At 38.8% G+C, this 16006-nt stretch overlaps 1 protein-coding gene across 1 annotated transcript in view; it reads right to left on the reverse strand.

Annotated features, from left to right (window-relative positions):
* The window catches only part of HS3ST4 (heparan sulfate-glucosamine 3-sulfotransferase 4), a 411880-nt gene that overhangs the window by 309874 nt on the left and 86000 nt on the right, over window positions 1–16006 (reverse strand). The gene's annotated exons all lie outside the window — the stretch shown is intronic.

Consider the following 16006-nt stretch of genomic DNA (forward strand, 5'->3'; position numbering starts at 1 on the left):
AGATAGATGGATAGAGATGTGGTGTGTGTGTGTGTGTGTGTGTGTGTGTGTGTGTGTGTGTATATATATATATATATATATATATATGGCCATTTGCAACAACATGGAAGGACCCAGAGGGCATTATGTTTAGTGAAAGAAGTCAGACAAAAAAAAAGACAAATACTGTATGTTATCAAACAAATATAACAAAACAGAAACTGACTCAAAGATATAAAGAATAACCTAGCGCTTATCAGTGGGAAGAGGGGAAGAAAGAGGGGTAAGATGGGGTAGGGCATTAAGAGGTTAAATTACTCTGTATAAAATAAATAATCTACAAGGATATATTGTACAGCACAGGGAATATAGCCAATATTTTTATAATAACTTTAAATGGAGCATAATCTATAAAAATTCTGAATCACTATGTGTACAACAGAAACTAATATGATATTGTAAATCAACTATACCCCAATAAAAAGGAGCAAAAACAGCAACAGCGTTACAAATCCTACAGACATTTAAAAGATAATGTAAGAATATTAAGGACAACTTTATGCCAACACATTTGAAAATTCAGATTAATGAAAACATTCCCAGAACAACACAATTTAGAAAACAAGTATGTGACATTAATTAAAGAAACCTCAGCTAAAACTGGAGACCAAACAGGCCTATAGGGGGAGCTCTCATACCCTGTCATACATACATTGGCAATTACTCCAAACAGGAAGAGACCTACACATGCAGCACACATCTCTGACAGGAAGGTGTCAGAAACCTTACTATACGGCAGGAAGAAGAAAACTCTCTGTCCAAAGACAGCCCAGCCAATCAGAGGCTGTAGCAGCCCAACGAATGAGAAGACTTCATACTCTGAACTCCCAGCTTCTTCCAATGGACTCTGGTTATTGCAGGCCCTCCCAATGCCCTCTTTTTCCCTGTAAAAGTAAGTTCCCCTCCCTTGTTCTCTGGGTTTGCCTAGGTCTGCCATAGTTCATAGATCCTGAATTGCAATTCCTCTGGCTAGTCCCAAGTGAACCTGCTTCTGCCAGTAAAATAACTGGCGATTTTATTACTAACGTTGACAGGTTCAAGAAGAAATGGTAAATGTGAATACTTCTATATCATTTAGGGAAATTAAATTTAAATAAAAACTTCAGGGCTTCCCTGGTGGTGCAGTGGTTGAGAGTCTGCTTGCCAATGCAGGGGACACGGGTTCATGCCCCGCTTCAGGAAGATCCCACATGCCGCGGAGCGGCTGGGCCCGTGAGCCATGGCCGCTGAGCCTGTGCGTCCAGAGCCTGTGCTCCACAACGGGAGAGGCCACAACAGTGAGAGGCCCACATACCGCAAAAAAAAAAAAAAAAAAAAAAAAAAAATTCAAACATAGAAATCTCCAGGTCCGGATAGCTTCATCAGTGAATTCTTCCAACCATCTAAATTATAATTAACACAAATATTACACAAAACCTCCCTAAGGGGCTTCCCTGGTGGCACAGTCGTTGAGAATCTGCCTGCTAATGCAGGGGACACGGGTTCGAGCCCTGGTCTGGGAAGATCCCACATGCCACGGAGCAACTAGACCCATGAGCCACAAATACTGAGCCTGCGTGTCTGGAGCCTGTGCTCCGCAACAAGAGACACCGCGATAGTGAGAGGCCCGCGCACCGCGATGAAGAGTGGCCCCCGCTTGCCACAACTAGAGAAGCCCTCGCACAGAAACTAAGACCCAACACAGCCAAAAATAAAAATAAAAAAAAAGAAAAGAAAACCTTCCTAAGAATAAAAAGAAAAAACAAAAAAACCCAGGATTACGTCCAATTTGTTTTGTGAGGCTAGGATTACCTTAAACAACAACCAAAATCTTACATGTCTAGTACAAGAAAGGAAATTACAAAGCAATCTCTGTAATAAACATGGATGTAAATATACTAAATAAAAATTACAAAATGTATCCACTTAATTAATGTAATAATACATCTCAAAATTCTTTTTAAAAAACCAATATAACTCACCATATTAACAGGAAAAAAATCATACCAATATGTAAAAATCATTTGATAAGATACACTACACATTCATGATCATTTATAAGCAAATTATTGATAAAATGATATTTCCTTTATCTGATAAAAAGCAACTTAAAATCCCTAGAGCAATTATCATAATTAAATTTGAAATGCTGAAATAATACAACAATACATAGGAGATCAAGTGCTATAAGACAAGAAAATGAAATAAAGCTGTCTTCTTCACACTTCACTGGCTCACATACATTAGAAAATCCAAAAAAATATATAAATTACAAGAAATGAAAATGAATTTGGACAATATCCAAAAAATCTACTGTATTTCTACATACTAGTAATAAATGATTAGAAAATGAAAAACTTTTAAACATACCATTTGCAATATCAGCAAACACTTAGAACTAAACCTAGCAAAAGATGTGCATGACCTGTACATAGAAAACATTACTGAGATAAATTATGATACCTTAATAGATGGGAGGATATAACACATTCATGAGTTAAAAGAGCAATTAAATAAAGATGCTAATTGTCCCACAAATCAGGCCATAGATTTGACGTAATTCCAATCAAAATCAAATAAGTTACTTTTGTGGAAACTGACACAACGAATCTAAAATATATATATATATATATATATATATATATATATGGAAACACAGATGGCCAAGGAAAACAAGACAATCATGAAGAAAAAGAATAAGCCCAAACGGCTTTGACTTTCAGATATCAAGAGTTATTATAAAGTTACAAGAATTAAAATGGTGTGAAATTGGTTCAAGGATAGAGAGTCTAGCAAAACAGAATAGAGTACAGAAATAAACTCACAAATATACAATCTCTTGATTTGTAACCAAAGTGACATTATATTGCAGTGACGGAAATTTTCAATAAGTCATTCTGTGTCGCCTGGATACCCCATCTGAAAAATAAATAAATAAAAGAAAGAACAAATCTTTACCTCTACTTCACCCCTTGCCAAAAACTCAGTCATATATGGATTGCAGATCTAAGTTTGAAAATGTAAGAAAAAATCCTTTAAGAAGACACAGAATATCTTCAGACCCAGAGATAAAGCCTTAATTTTTAAGCAGGATGAAAAAAAGCACTTATTTTCAAGAAAGATATTGATAAACTAGGCTGTATAAAAATTAAGAATTCCTCGGGGGCTTCCCTGGTGGCGCAGTGGCTGAGAGTCCGCCTGCCGATGCAGGGGACATGGGTTTGTGCCCCAGTCCGGGAAGATCCCACATGCCGCAGAGTGGCTAGGCCTGTGAGCCATGGCTGCTGAGCCTGCGCATCCGGAGCCTGTGCTCCGCAACGGGAGAGGCCACAACAGTGAGAGGCCCACGTACCACAAAAAAAAAAACACAGAATTCCTGTTCAAAGGACAATATGAAGCAAAAAGACGTCACAAACTGCTTGAAGATATCCAACATGGAACTTCTATGCAGAATAAATAAAGAGCATGTAAAAAATCAATAAGAAAAAAAAAGACCATTAAAAACACTGGGCAAAAGACTTAAAGATCCACCTCACAAAAGAGTATAGCCAAGTGTTGGATTAGCATAAGCAAAAGTACTCAATCTCATTAATCATCAGAAAAATCTTAAAAGCCATAATAAGATACACTACAACCACAAAAAAAAAAAAAACCCTAAAATTTAAAACAACTGACAATACCAAGTGCTGGTAAAGATGTGTAGCATCTTGAACTCTCAGACACTGCTGGGGGTAATTTAAATTGTCAGCAGCAAATTTCAAAAAACTATCACCTAAATTTGAAAGTACACATCATGACCAAGGAATTCCACTATGTGGAATATACTCAATAGAAATGTGTATATATGCCCCGCAAAAGAATGTTTAAGAATGTTCATGGTAGCACTGTTTATAATAACAAAAACCCAGACTCATCCTCAACATTCATCAAGAGTAGAATGGACACATTATTTTCAGTATACTCACACAATGAAATACTACACAGTGATGAAAAAGAATGCACATGAATGGATCTTACAAAGCATGTGGCACTAATGAAACCAGATGAAAAACTATAACATTTTATGATTCCATCGATGTCAAGTTCAGACAGGCAAAATTAATCTGTGGTAACAGAAGTCACAATAGTCTTAGGGACTGGATGGTAGTGATGGTGTCGGATACAAGCGGGTAGTGTTCTATTTCTTGATCTGGGTGCTAGTTTCATGGGTATATTCATTTTGTGGCAATTCATCATAGTGTACGTTCAGGTCTTATGTACATTCCTGTATGTGTTATATTTCCATTAAAAATTACTTTTAAAAATTCAGTTCTACTCATTATTATCTTTTCATGGGATAACAAAAAAGAAAAATATCTTTCGACCTGGGTTCTTTTATCAGTAAAGGGCAAAACTGGAATTATATAAGCTCTTTTGTAGCAGTCATTTCAACTTCTGGTAGAAAACATCCACGCCTCCCCTACTCCCAGACCAGGAATTTCAGGTAGAATTGACCCCCAAATCCCACAAAACCCAGGCCTGGCCAATCAGAGCATTCCACCTCCTGGCCACATCATTGATTAAGAAATGAGCATATAACCCAAACAGGATCAATGATTTTAGGGCAGCTTTTTGATGGACTTATTCGACAAGAACAGCAAAGGTTGCCACTGAGACTGATTAACTAGTGCACACAATCCTTAGCATTGCTATCACACTGTGAGATTCTGCCTGAGAACAACAACAACAAGAAAAAACAGAGAAAAAAGCAGAGATGATGATGATGATGATGATGATAGATAGACAGATATAGATAAACAGACAAAAGATGACAGATGGAGCCGTAGACAATACACAAGTGATGATAGAAAGAAATAGAGAATAAATAGATTATTCACAGAGACTGACTTATGATGACATATTTTTGAGAATCTGAATATAGTCACATCCAATCTTGGACTTTTCAGTTTTGTGAGCCAATAAATTCCCTCTTTTGCTTGAGGCAGTAAGTTGGGTTTCTGTCATGTGCAGCCAAGAGCCCTGTTAAAATTTCCAAGGCCACTTCCAGCTTTAATTCCATGACTCAGGCAATGCATTCCAAACTTTTCCAAATAAGCATCCTTTATGGCCTAAGGAGAATAAACAATAGATTCAGGAATCAAGCCCTTCTGTTTGCAAGCTTGAAGTTTCTTTGAAGTCTCATATATTATTTTAAAAAAAAAAAAAAAAAAAAGAGGGCTTCCCTGCTGGCGCAGTGGTTCAGAGTCCGCCTGCCGATGCAGGGGACGTGGGTTCGTGCCCCGGTCCGGGAGGATCCCGCATGCCGCGGAGCAACTGGGCCCGTGGGCCGTGGCCTCTGGGCCTGCACGTCCGGAGCCTGTGCTCCGCAGCGGGAGAGGCTGCAGTGGTGAGAGGCCCGCATACCTCAAAAAAAAATCATGCAAATTTTCAAAACTATTCCATAATATTCTGTCTTAATGTGAAAATATTTCTTCCATATCATCATGTAAAATCAACACTGTATTATTCTGAAGTTATCCATGCCACCCATACAGTACCGCTACTCCTAGGGGCAGCATATCCCTGCTTTAAAAGAACAGACATAGGGAAGGGGTTCAGACTCAAATTCCTACAGGGGTCAGGCAGGTAAGACAACAGGGTACAAAAGAGGGTGAATACAAGCCAGCCAAGGTGGGTAGCTCAGCTCTACTCCATTGTGGCTACCTAGGAATGTCTTTCCAATCCCCATGCAGGCCAAAGACATCTGCAAGATGAATAAAGTCTGGGCAAGACTCCTTCCCCACCTCTGATTTTGAATGCACACTGCTCTATTTTTCCATCTAAGACTGAGGCAATACTTACACGGTTGCAAACATCCATTCGCCAAACACCCAATATTTTTCTCCTTATAAAAGATATTTCTTTTAAACAGAGACAAGGCATAGAAGCTTTGGCATATATTTATTTAGTGAAACTATATTATACTTTCTGAAAATCAGATAGCTTTACCTATACAAGCTCTAGAAGGAAAACTACCCTATTCCAACAGGCACCCTCACATTTTATGTGACATTTTTAACAGCCTCGAAGTTCCAACCTCAACCAGCAATGTCTGAATTGCTTTTAATTTAGCAAGTATGGAGAAGAGAATAATCTGACAGCTCCTTCTTACAACATGTCAGAGGCAGGGTCCTCCCAGGAGAATCTGGTGTTCATAAAAGTAGCTTTTTCCGTTCATTCTGCTGAGAGCCTCCTCTTATAGCACAGTCATGTGGCTGTCACTTCTGAGGCAGACACCAGCCTCTGAAATTACAGGGTGATTTTTTGGTGGTTTTATTATTTTTTTTAATAATATAATCAAGAATTTGATCTGAACTATTAAAGAAAGGGAAAAATTAATTTAAAAACTGACACCCATGACCTTTAAAATTATGTATTGTGGCTCTTGTACAGCATGCATTCGAAGGTGACTGTTTGCCTGATTTATCTGTAATAAAATGTCCTTTATGGGGAACAAGATTGCATTGTTCAAGAGAGTCCATTGTTAAGTCAAGAAGAAGGTTTAGTAGGTAGATACTGAAAAAGTAAAGCGTTACCTACCCTGTCGCCCAGAGGTCCTCCAGTATTTTAGTTACAAATCATTTCAGAATAATAACAATGGTGATAATGATAATGATCTAGGTTACTGAGTACTTAGCATCTGTAGAACACTGGGCTAAGTGCTTCAGGCACATTTTTTATTTAATCCTCTCAACGCTTGAGGGCAGGTACCATAATATCCCTCTGACCCAAGAGGACTCTGAGCGAGTCTCAGAGAAGTGACTGGAAGCTGCCGGAAGTTTCAGAGCATGGACTCCTGTCCATGTCTGACGCCAGAAACTATGTTCTCAACCACTCACTGACTATAAAGTCGGAGTGCCCTTCTGAAATCAGCTACCCAACTTCGACTCTGCACAGATTCTGATCTTTCCCCCCGGATCTGGCCATTTTCCTGTCTATTCTCACTCAGTGACTATCACCAGCTTCCATTTAGCTGCTCAAGCCAGAAACCCAGGAGACATTACTGATTCATATTCTATCTCCCTCCCTCCCTGCCCAAATTCAATGCAGCTCCAAGACTTGCTGATGCTATCTCTTCGAAAGCAACTGTTACCAACTCACTTCTTTCACCTCTCTACCACCACCAACCAGCCTTGTCCAAGCCACCAACACCTCTCTAACGCAACAGCCTCCACCTTCCACTCAGTCCGTGTCCAGTTTGTGTTTATGTGGCTGAACTCTTCTAGAAACGCAAACGCCACCCTTCCTGCTCAAAATCATTGGACGGTTTTCCGATACTCTCAGAATAAAGACTGGAAGCCATAACCTGGCAACACTAGCCCTGCACCCCGCCTGCCCGGCACCGCACCCCTCCCCACTTGCCTCACCCACTTCCCCTCCTCCTGTCTGTACTCCGGAAGTTGGACCAGGTCAAAGTCCTCTCACAGAACAGCCTACCGCGCTGGTGAAACACTCACCACCATTACGATGTTCTATTTATGAGTATAACCACATGATGCCGGGCCCACTTATTTGGACTAATCAGAAACAAATTCGTCCTGCATGTCTGAAATTTCTGAGTTAACCAACAGTCAGAGGCAGCTTGGTGAAATGGTAGGCATCCATGTTGGGAGGTCAGGGACCTGAGTTGAAATCCAGACTCTACCTACTAGCTGCGTGACCTTGAACAAAACACTTCAACTCCCTGATGCTCAGTTTTCTCATACATAAGATGAGGATGGTGTCAACACCCACCCCTTCCCTCCCAGGGTTGTTGTTAAGCTTAATGAGGCAGAGAGGTGAAGATATTAGCTCATCCCTCCCGCCACGTGGTAAGGATCCAACTAGCATTTATTGGAAGCTTTATTTCCAAGAAATATTGCTTAGTAATAGAGCAAATTGTAGGTGGTCCAAAAGTACAAACTTCCAGTTATAAGGGATATAACACACAGCAGGATGACGATAGTTAAAACTGCTGTATGGTGTATTTAAAAGCTGGCGGGAACTCTACTCAATGCCCTGTGGTGACCTAAATGGGAAGGAAATCCCAAAAAGAGGGGATATATGTATACGTATAGCTAATTCACTTCGCTGTACAGCGGAAACTAACACAACATTGTAAAGAAACTATACTCCAATAAAAATTAATTTAAAAAAACCAACACTGTCAATCAACTATACTGCAATAAAATACTTTTCTAAATAATTGCAATTATCAAAATATCTAGAAACAATAAATGCTGGAAAGGGTGTGGTGAAAAGGGAACCCTCCTGCACTGTTGGTGGGAATGTAAATTGATACAACCACTATGGAAAACAGTATGGAGAGTGCTTAAAAAACTAAAAATAGAACTACCACACCATATGACCCAGGAATCCCCCTACTGGGCATATACCCTGAGAAAACCATAATTCAAAACGAGACATGTACCACAATGTTCACTGCAGCACTATTTACAATAGCCAGGACATGGAACCAACCTAAATGTCCATCAACAGATGAATAAAGAAGATGTGGCACATATATACAATGGAATATTACTCAGCCATAAAAAGAAACGAAATTGAGTTATTTGTTGGGAGGTGGATGGACGTAGAGTCTGTCACACAAAGTAAGTCAGAAAGAGAAAAACAAATACCGTACGCTAACGCATATATATGGAAACAAAAAAAAATGGTACTGATGAACCTAATTGCAGGGCAGGAATAAAGATGTAGATATAGCGAATGGACTTGAGGACTCTGGGTGGGAGGGGGAAGCTGGAGCAAAGTGAGAGTAGCATCGACTTATATACACTACCAAATGTAAAACAGTTGGCTGGTGGGAAGCAGCAGCATAGCACAGGGAGATCGGCTCGGTGCTTTGCAATGACCTAGAGGGATGGGATAGGGAGGATGGGAGGGAGGCTCAAGAGGGAGGGGATATGGAGATATATGTATGCACATGGCTAATTCATTTTGGTGTACAACAGAAACTAACACAATATTGTGAAGCAATTATACTCCAATAAAGATCTATTAAAAAAATAATTACCTTCGTAATTTCACTGCGTTAACCCTAGATACTATAGTTTCATCTTCAAAAATCTTAGTACATCTTATGTAACAACACTATTAACACAACCATCAAAACTTAAAAATATCCGTTAACATATTCTAATACCAAATCCATTTTCAATTTTTCCCAGTTGCCCTCAAAACAACTTTTTTTTTTTTAATTAATTAATTAATTTGTTTATTTTTGCTGTGTTGGGTCTTCGTTTCTGTGCGAGGGCTTTCTCTAGTTGCGCCAAGCGGGGGCTACTCTTCATTGCGGTGTGCGGGCCTCTCACTGTCACGGCCTCCCTTGTTGCGGAGCGCAGGCTCCAGACGCACAGGCTCAGTAGTTGTGGCTCACGGGCCCAGTTGCCCCATGGCATGTGGGATCTTCCCAGACCAGGGCTCGAACCAGTGTCCCCTGCATTAGCAGGCAGATTCTCAACCGCTGCGCCACCAGGAAAGGCCTCAAAACAACTTTTTATGTGTGGTTTGTTTGGATCAAATTTCAAATAAAGTCTCTTTTAATCTTGAAAAAAATAAAATAAAAGTTGTTTAAAAAGAGTAGATCACAGGAGTTCTCATCCCAAGAAAAAAAAAACTTTTTTCTCTTTTTCTTTTTTTTTTTGTATCTATATGTGATGACGGATGTTAATTTAACTAACGGTGATAATCATTTCACAATGTATGTAAGCCAAATCATTACACTGTACACCTTAAACTTACACAGTGCTATATGTCAATTATAGTTTAATAAAACTGGAAAAAAATAAAGCGAATTGCTCAGCCATACATACAATATGATAGTATTTCTGTTTAAACACCCACGAAACAGGGCTAGAGAGTACACATCTACAGAGAAAAAAGACTACAATGATGCAATCCAAATACATTATTGGGATGGGGTTTGAGAAGAAGGCTGGCATGGAGATCAAAGTAAGGGGGCTTTGGCCTTATTTCTCTGAAAAAGGGTAATGTACTCACATACATGTGTAATAAATAAATGTCAAATAGCTAAATAAGATGTAAATCACTCCAGTCAACTCACTAATCTATGAACCTTGTGTCTTTCTAGTTATCACTGTACCTAGAACTATGCCTAGATCAGCAAAAACACTCAATAGACATACATCAAATAAGTGAAAAACTTCATTGAAATAGTTAATGTACAATATTATATAAGTTACAGGTGTACAATATAGTGATTCACAATTTTAAAGGTTATACTCCATTTATAGTTATTATAAAATATTGGCTATATTCCCATTGTACAATATATCCTTGTGGCTTATTTTACACATATTAGTTTGTACCTCTTAATCCCCTACCACTACATTACTCCTCCTACCTTCCCTCTCCCCACTGGTAACCACTAGTTTGTCCTCTGTATGTGTGAGTCTATTTCTTTTTTGTTATATTCACTCATTTGTTGTATTTTTTAGGTTCCACACATAAGTGATATTATACACTATTTGTCTTTCTCTGTCTGACGTACTTCACTTAGCATAATACCATCCAAGTCCATCCACGTTGCTGCAAATGGCAAAATTTCTTTTTTATGGCTGAGTAGTATTCCATTTTGTAAATATATATATATATATATATATAAATATATATATATATATACACACACATATATATACACCAATTCTTTTTTTTAACATCTTTATTGGAGTAAAATTGCTTTACAATGGTGTGATAGTTTTTGCTTTATAACAGTGAATCAGATATACATATACATATGTCCCCATATCTCTTCCCTCTTGCATCTCCCTCCCTCTCCCACCCCTCTAAATGGTCACAAAGAACTGAGCTGATCTCCCTGTGCTATGTGGCTGTTTCCCACTAGCTATCTATTTTACGTTTGGTAGTGTATATATGTCCATGCCACTCTCTCACTTTGTCCCAGCTTACCCTTCCCCCTCCCCGTATCCTCAAGTCCATTCTCTAGTAGGTCTGCATCTTTTTTTTTTTTTTTTGCGGTACGCGGGCCTCTCACCGTTGTGGCCTCTCCCGTTGTGGAGCACAGGCTCCGGACGCGCAGGCTCAGCAGCCATGGCTCACGGGCCCAGCCGCTCCGCGGCATGTGGGATCTTCCCGGACCGGGGCACGAACCCGCATCCCCTGCATCGGCAGGTGGACTCTCAACCACTGCGCCACCAGGGAAGCCCGGTCTGCATCTTTATTCCCATCTTGCTCCTACGTTCTTCATGACCATTTTTTTTTTTTTTAGATTCCATATATATGTGTTAGCATATGGTATTTGTTATTCTCTTTCTGACTTACTTCACTCTGTACGACAGTTTCTAGGTCCATCCAGCTCACTACAAATAACTCACTTTCGTTCCTTTTTATGGCTGAGTAATATTCCATCGTATATATTTGCCACATCTTCTTTATCCATTCATCTGTTGATGGACACTCAGGTTGCTTCCATTTCCTGGATATTGTAAATAGAGCAGAAATGAACATTTTGGTACATGACTCTTTTTGAATTATGGTTTTCGCAGGGTATATGTCCAGTAGTGGGATTGCTGGGTTATATGGTACTATTTATAGTTTTTTAAGGAACATCCATACTGTTCTCCATAGTGCCTGTATCAGTTTACATTCCCACCAACAGTGCAAGAGGGTTCCATTTTCTCCACACCCTCTCAACCATTTATTGTTTGTAGATTTTTTGATGATGGCCATTCTGACCGGTGTGAGATGATATCTCATTGTAGTTTTTTGTTTTGTTTTGTTTTGTTTTGCGGGTACGCAGGCCTCTCACTGTTGTGGCCTCTCCCGTTGCGGAGCACAGGCTCCGGACGCGCAGGCTCAGCAACCATGGCTCACGGGCCTTGCCGCTCCACGGCATGTGGGATCTTCCCGGACTGGGACATGATCCCATGTCCCCTGCATCATCAGGCGGACTCTCAAACACTGCCCCACCACGGAAGCCCCTCATTGTAGTTTTGATTTGCATTTCCCTAATGATTAATGATGTTGAGCATTCTTCCATGTGTCTGGTTGGCAATCTGTATATCTTCTTTGGAGAAACGTCTATATAGGTCTTCTGCCCATTTTTGCATTGGGTTGTTTGTTTTTTTAATGTTGAGCTGCATGAGCTGCTTGTAAATTTTGGAGATTAATCCTTTGTCAGTTGCTTCATTTGCAAATATTTTCTCCTATTCTGAGGGTTGTCTTTTCGCCTTGTTTACGGTTTCCTTTGCTGTGCAAAAGCTTTGAAGTTTCAGTAGGTCCCATTTGTTTATTTTTGTTTTTATTTCCATTTCTCTAGGAGGTGGGTCAAAAAGGATCTTGCTGTGACTTATGTCAAAGAGTGTTCTGCCTATGTTTTCCTCTAAGAGTTTGATGGTGTCTAGCCTTACATTTAAGTCTTTAATCGATTTTGAGTTTATTTTTGTGTATGGTGTTAGAGAGTGGTCTAATTTCATTCTTTTACATGAAGCTGTCCAGTTTTCCCAGCACCACTTACTGAAGAGGCTGTCTTTTCTCCACTGTATATTCCTGCCTCCTTTATCAAAGATAAGGTGAGCATATGTGTGTGGGTTTATCTCTGGGATCTCCATCCTGTTCCATTGATCTATATTTCTGTTTCTGTGCCAGTACCATACTGTTTTGATTACTGTAGCTTTGTAGTATAGTCTGAAGTCAGGGAACCTGATTCCACCAGCTCCATTTTTCTTTCTCAAGATTGCTTTGGCCATTCCGGGTCTTTTGTGTTTCCATACAAATTCTGAAATTTTTTGTTCTAGTTCTGTGAAAAATGCCAGTGTTAGTTTGACAAGGATTGCATTAAATCTGTAGATTGCTTTGGGTAGTAGAGTCATTTTCACAATGTTGATTCTTCCAATCCAAGAACATGGTATATCTCTCCATCTATTTGTATCATCTTTAATTTCTTTCATCAGTGTCTTATATGCATACAGGTCTTTTGTCTCCTTAGGTAGGTTTATTCCTAGATATTTTATTCTTTTTGTTGCAATGGTAAACGGGAGTGTTTTCTTAATTTCACTTTCAGATGTTTCATCATTAGTGTATAGGAATGCAAGAGATTTCTGTGCATTAATTTTGTATCCTGCTACTTTACCAAATTCATTGATTAGCTCTAGTAGTTTTCTGGTAGCATCTTTAGGATTCTCTATGGATAGTATCATGTCATCTGCAAACGGGGACAGCTTTACTTCTTTTCCGATTTGGATTCCTTTTATTTCCTTTTCTTCTCTGATTGCTGTGGCTAAAACTTCCAAAACTATGTTGAATAAGAGTGGTGAGAGTGGGCAACCTTGTCTTGTTCCTGATCTTAGTGGAAATGCTTTCAGTTTTTCACCATTGAGGACGATGTTGGCCGTGGGCTTGTCATATATGGCCATTATCATGTTGAGGAAAGTTCCCTCTATGCCTACTTTCTGGAGGATTTTTATCATAAATGGGTGTTGAATTTTGTCGAAAGCTTTCTCTGCATCTATTGAGATGATCATATGGTTTTCCTTCCATTTGTTCATATGGTGTATCATGTTGATTTATTTGCGTATATTGAAGAATCCTTGCATTCTTGGGATAAACCCCACTTGATCATAGTGTATGATCCTTTTAATGTGCTGTTGGATTCTGTTTGCTAGTATTTTGTTGAGGATTTTTGCATCTATGTTCATCAGTGATATGGGCCTGTAGTTTTCTTTCTTTGTGACATCTCTGTCTGGTTTTGCTATCAGAGTGATGGTGGCCTCGTAGAATGAGTCTGAGAAGGATAGGTGTTATCTCTTCTCTAAATGTTTGATAGAATTCACCTGTAAAGTCATCTGGTCCTGGGCTTTTGTTTGTTGGAAGATTTTTAATCACAGTTTCAATTTCAGTGCTTGTGATTGGTCTGTTCATATTTTCTATTTCTTGCTGGTTCAGTCTCGGAAGGTTGTGCATTTCTAAGAATTTGTCCGTTTCTTCCACGTTGTCCATTTTATTGGCATACAGTTGCTTGTAGTAATCTCTCATGATCCTTTGTGTTTCTGCAGTGTCAGCTGTTACTTCTCCTTTTTCATTTCTGATTCTATTGATCTGAGTCTTCTCCCTTTTTTTCTTGATGAGTCTGGCTAATGGTTTATCAATATTGTTTATCCTCTCAAAGAACCAGCTTTTACTTTTATTGATCTTTGCTATCATTTCCTTCACTTCTTTTCCATTTATTTCTGATCTGATCTTTATGATTTCTTTCCTTCTGCTAACTTTGGGGTGTTTTTGTTCTTCTTTCTCTAATTGCTTTAGGTGCAAGGTTAGGTTGTTTATTTGAGATGTTTCTTGTTTCTTAAGGTAGGATTGTATTGCTATAAACTTCCCTCTTAGAACTGCTTTTGCTGCATCCCATAGGTTTTGGGTTGTCGTGTTTTCATTGTCATTTGTTTCTGGGTATTTTTTGATTTCTCCTTGGTTTCTTCCGTGATCTCTTGGTTATTAAGTAGTGTGTTGTTTAGCCTCCATGTGTCTGTATTTCTTACAGATTTTTTCCTGTAATTGATACCTAGTCTCATAGCATTGTGGTCGGAAAAGACACTTGATATGATTTCAATTTTCTTAAGTTTACCAAGGCTTGATTTGTGACCCAACATAAGATCTATCCTGGAGAATGTTCCATGAGCACTTGAGAAGAATGTGTATTCTGTTGTTTTTGGATGCAATGTCCTATAAATATCAATTAAGTCCATCTTGTTTAATGTATCATTTAAAGCTTGTGTTTCCTTATTTATTTTCATTTTGGATGATCTGTCCATTTTTGAAAGTGGGGTGTTAAAGTCCCCTTCTATGATTGTGTTTCTGTCGATTTCCCCTTCTATGGCTGTTAGTATTTGCCTTATGCATTGAGGTGCTCCTATGTTGGGTGCAAAAATATTTACAATTGTTATATCTTCTTCTTGGATTGATCCCTTGATCCACATCTTCTTTATCCATTCAGCTTTTGATGGATACTTACGTTGCTTCCATATCTTGGGAATTGTAGAAGATATATTTTAAAGAACAAATAAGAAAGATATAATGATACAAAAAGTGCCTTAAAAGTGCTTAACAAATTCGTTCACCGGAGTAGTTCAAAATCTCTGAAATCTATATAAGTTCTGAAAATGGATACTGGTGATGGTTGTATAACATTGTGAATGGACTTAACACCCTTGACTTGGACCTTTAAAAATGGTTAAAAATGGCAAATCTGATGTTATGCATATTTTACCAACAACAGAAAAGTTCATACATATCTTTCTTCTGAGTGTAAAAACAAAAGTAACCTCCATATCTGAATTACCACAAACTCTTTATTCATCATATTTTTCACTGTCACCTTGCCCTATCCTCTAATAGAATGAATTTCTCCCCAAGAGTAGCTGCAGCTTCAAAATGGCTCTAGAAATCAGAAAATTGTCATCACTCCATAGGCAGAAAAAAACCTAGAATTGGCTTGATTACCAAAGCCCTGGTGCAAAGCAGTGATGCGATTTTCAGTGACAACTGCCATCGACGGAGCTGATGTTAAAACAGAGGGCAGGCAAGACAAACCCCTGTGGTTCTAACTGCAAAAACTGGAAATCTGGGCAATCGGCATTAGCTTTAAAAACTGAACCATTTTGGAAAGTATTAGAAGGCTTGGAAGAGAAGTCACAAGCTATAAATAAAAGCAGTGGTGAGTTAAAGAGATAATTAGATTGGTGAAAACAAACATAGTGGAAAATTGAAAAAGAAGCCTTTCACCAACAATGACATCTTCAAACATATTTGCAGTATACAAAATACAAAGGAAAAAAGAAAAGAAGAACGGGATTCCTCTGATATAAGAAATTGGAGAAAGGGCAGACTGGCTAAATAGCTCCCAATCTTCCTCTTTTTTTCCAAAGAAAGCAGCAAAATGAGGGTGGATTAGGTTTTCTTTGTGTTAAGTAGGGAA

The sequence above is a fragment of the Lipotes vexillifer genome, unplaced genomic scaffold, assembly GCF_000442215.2.
Source record: "Lipotes vexillifer unplaced genomic scaffold, Lipotes_vexillifer_v1.1 scaffold426, whole genome shotgun sequence".
Taxonomy (NCBI): Eukaryota; Metazoa; Chordata; class Mammalia; order Artiodactyla; family Lipotidae; genus Lipotes; species Lipotes vexillifer.